The sequence below is a fragment of the Nematolebias whitei genome, chromosome 19, assembly GCF_014905685.2.
Source record: "Nematolebias whitei isolate Nwh7 chromosome 19, NemWhi1, whole genome shotgun sequence".
Classification (NCBI taxonomy): domain Eukaryota; kingdom Metazoa; phylum Chordata; class Actinopteri; order Cyprinodontiformes; family Rivulidae; genus Nematolebias; species Nematolebias whitei.
Genome location: NC_056516.1, coordinates 38,856,277 through 38,860,207, shown reverse-complemented (window position 1 = coordinate 38,860,207; position 3,931 = coordinate 38,856,277).

Below are 3,931 nucleotides of genomic sequence, written 5' to 3'. Positions count from 1 at the left end.
TCTTGTTTACTGTGTTCTTGTTTGTTTTTGTTTACTGTGTTCTTGTTCATGAATCATCCGCTCATCGTTCTGACCCCTCACCTGTCGGCAGGTTGAACTTCTCGAGCTTCTTCCTGTTGTCCTGATGCTGCTCAATAATCTGCATAGAAGAAGCTAAGAAGGTTAATCTGGTCCTCTGGACGGGTTCAGAGACATTTTGTCTCCCAGTCTGTAGACTGAAGGAGACAAAATGTCTCTGAACCCGTCCAGAGGACCAGATTAACCTTTTTAGCTTCTTCCTACTGATTTCACTCAGGGAGCAGACTGACGGGGGTCCTTTGATCCAGGTCGTTAGTCTGGGTCCAGGGTCTGGGTCCAGGGTCTGGGTCCAGGGTCTGGGTGTACCGTTTCTTCCTGGAAGGTTTAAGAGCAGGTTATTGTGGTGAAACAGGTGATGAAATGTGCAGATCTGGGGAAACATCAGTGTTTCTCTCAGCTCCCTGTTATTCTGAGGGGCGGGGGTGGGGGGGGGGGGCAGGGGGGGCAGATTGTGGGATAAAAATAAAGAGAATGAGTCACCGGCCCCTCCATCCAGGCTGGATAAAAATACATCCTCATACAAAGATACGTTGCTCGACGTGCGGCTGACGTTAGGGAGCTGCAGCGTGGGTGGCAGCGGGGGGGGGGTGGGGGGGGTGTCAGTTCTGCTTGAACGGACCTCAGAACCAAATCTACAGTTCACTCTATGAGAGCAAAGTGACAGATAACCAAGAGGTTGGCCGAGACGTGAGAAAAGACACCAGGAAACACGATGATGAAGAATCCTGGGGGGTGCAGGTGTGGGGGGGTCTGTAGTTTCAAAGATCTCAGAACGAAGTGACAGGAAGTTGTCAGTTTGTTTCTCTTCATCGACTCCTATAAAAAACATTCGGCTCCTCTTCTGTTTTAAAATCCAAGCGGATGATCAGATCTTGTCCTGGGACCGGGTCGGACCGCCTTCACCTTCAGAACTGTCCGAGTTCTTCCTGGTAAAAACTGAACGAGGTGTTGGACACATTCCTCGGAGGTTTAGGCCCATATCAGCAAATCCACCCCAACTCAAAGGTTCTGATCGGACTGAGATCTGGGGGCCGAGGGCCGGTGGAGTCCAGCGAACCGGACTCCTCGGACCAGGAGTCTGTTTCTGACAGGACCGCTCTTCTGGAGCCCATCTGCTTCTTGGTTCTGAGATGGTTTTCAGCAGAACCTGGTTGGATCAGGTGTTGGTTTGAGCTGCTGCTTCCTTTCTGTCATCTTCAACCAGCCTGACCTTTGACCTCTGACCTCATCAAAACGTTTGCGTCCAAGCTGCGGCTCACTCGGACCGTTCTGATCCGTTTGATCTTCAGCAGGTCTGAACGCTGCTGCCACCTGATTGGCTGGCTGTTAACGAGCAGCTGAACAGGTGGCCTTAACGAGGTCTCAGTATCCAGCCGGCATCTGCAGACGTGTTATTTTAGCTGTTACAAATCAGAACCTTCGGCTCATTCAGGCTGCCACTTTGGGTTTTAATCAATCTGAAATAAAAACTGTCGTTCTGTTCAAATCAGTTACCTTTTTGCAACTTTTAGCATTTTGCTACATTTAGCTAGGAATTAGCTTTTTTAAAGCTTCTTTCAGTTCGCGTTTTGCTACTTTCAGCTTTCAGCTCAGTTTTAGCTTCATTCAGAAAAATAACGTTACATTTTCTACAAAATGAAACTTTTCGGCTCTTACTGAAAATGAATGTTTCTGTTACTATGACTCCATGTAGCTGAAGTTGTTTCATGAATGAAATAAAAATAAGCCGAAAGGTTCAACAAAACGATCTGACCAGGCTCGATGAGCCCGACTGAACCGTCTGCGGTTCCGCCTCCGACAGAACGCCGTGCTTGTTCTTCAGTTTCACGCCTGCAGCTGAACTCGTCACCGTCGACCTGCTCGTGTTTCTCTACTGGAGCTCGTCTTCCAACATGGCGGCTGGACCGTGTTCGTCCCTCGGAGAGGCCGGTTTTGTTTTAACCGTAACGTGAAGGCTTTTCCCTTTGAGGAGCTCCGGTAAATAAAACAAAGTCACAGTTGAAGGTTCTCCTCCGACTCCGAGGGGATAATGAACAAATGAAGAACCGTCAGTTTGCTGACTGTAAGCCCGGGTTCTCCGTTCTGCTGAGATGTTCCTGAGGGGCCCACGCTCAGGAGCCGGCAGAGGGTCATTAAATCTGGTGAGTCAGCCATAAATCAGCTGATGGATGAAGAGCCAGGAGAACATCCAGCTCCTCCAACCGTTCTTTTCTGTGTTTCCTGCCTTCTAAAAGAAGCGACGACTCAAACGGAGGTTTTTAACGTTTCCCCCCGTGTCGATGTTTTCCAGGTGTTCAGCCCAAACGAGAGGCAGATGTTTTGGTTGGATCCTCAGCAGATGTTTTGGTTGGATCCTCAGCAGATGTTTTGGTTGGATCCTCAGCAGATTCTCTTAGTTTAGGTAAAAAAAACGATAAAATTCTTAAATTATTTGTATTAATTAATTTATTTTTAGACGGGGGCTGCACAGGGAGGAGGTCTCTTTAAATCACTTTTCTCTGGTTTCCCCCCACAGTCCTAAAACCTGCAGGACTTTAGTTCGGTTCTGGAAGAGCCGTGGTGATGGACTCCTGACCCCTCACCACGCCCGCCAAGAACCGGCTCCCTGAAACCCAGAACAGGATCCAGAGGAGCTAAATGAACGAATGGTCTCGGTTTAGTCACGATGAAAAGGATCCAGGGTTAAAAAAACAAACGTTAAAATGACAGAAAGCATTTCTCTGAGCACTGCACAGTCTGACCTTCAGGGTGAGTCTGCTCTGAAGATTGTCAGCTGTTGTAACGTTTTCCACTGTGAATACATTTCTTTGTAGACAAACTGACTCCAAATGACCAGATGGATGAACAGCAGCCGCTGCTCCTCTGAGGTCATTGCTGATGTCGTTCCACCCTGGCGTTGTGTTAGCACTCGCCTGTAGCCCCAGCAGCCATTCTGGGGAACTTGCTGCAGGAGCGGAAATACTCGTGCGCCATAAAAGTTTATAAAAAATAAAACCTGCTGTCAGATTTTGGAGCTGTTCAAAGACAGAAACTGTCTTTGGTCCTCGGCGTGCTAAAAGCTAAAATGAGCTAAACCGTAGCTAAAAGCTAAACCGAGGCTAAGAAGCAAAATTTTTACAGAGAACAAAGTTTCTAAAGGAACTGAAGAGATCTCGGTGTGCTTGGAAACTATTTGTTATAAAAGTTTAATAATTTTATAAGTTATAATAAATGCTGTGGTAGACTCTTCCTGATCGAACGATGTTCGGCTGTTTTCAGATGTTCGGCTGTTTTCAGAGGCAGCTCGGTTTTTGAAAGTTCAGAAGAAATTGAACTGGAGCGGACGCCGAGTCGCTCTGAGTGACAGGAAGTTTATTTATTCCAGGTTTGGGTCCAAAAATCTGTCGTGCTTTTTCTGCCCCGAGTCTCTTTTTGTACGTTCAGTGAATTTATTTCATGAACTCTGGGTTTCCCCTCGTTAGTGAGAACCTTCCCGTCAGGCAGGACTTTCCGGCTGCATCACTGGAAACGGTGACTCCGCACCAGGATCCAGGACTCCAGCCCGAACCGCCCTCTGCACGGAGACGTCAGAACTTCGGCTCGGTTCTGGACGTGCTCCTGAAGCTGACTGAAGGAATTCACCGGCAGCCACTAAACGGCTCCGGACCTGAAACTGGTCCAGTTCAGGGACGGTTTATTCCAGATGTGTGTTCTCACGTTAAAACTCTGAACATGTGTTTTTAATTTTCATAAAATCTTTTGCTGGTTAAAGTCACGACCACTGATCAGGAATCATCGACACTTTGTGCCGGAAAAAGAAGTCGGCTTTGACTTTCAACTAAAAACTGTTGAGATCAGGGCTCTTCATCTAAAC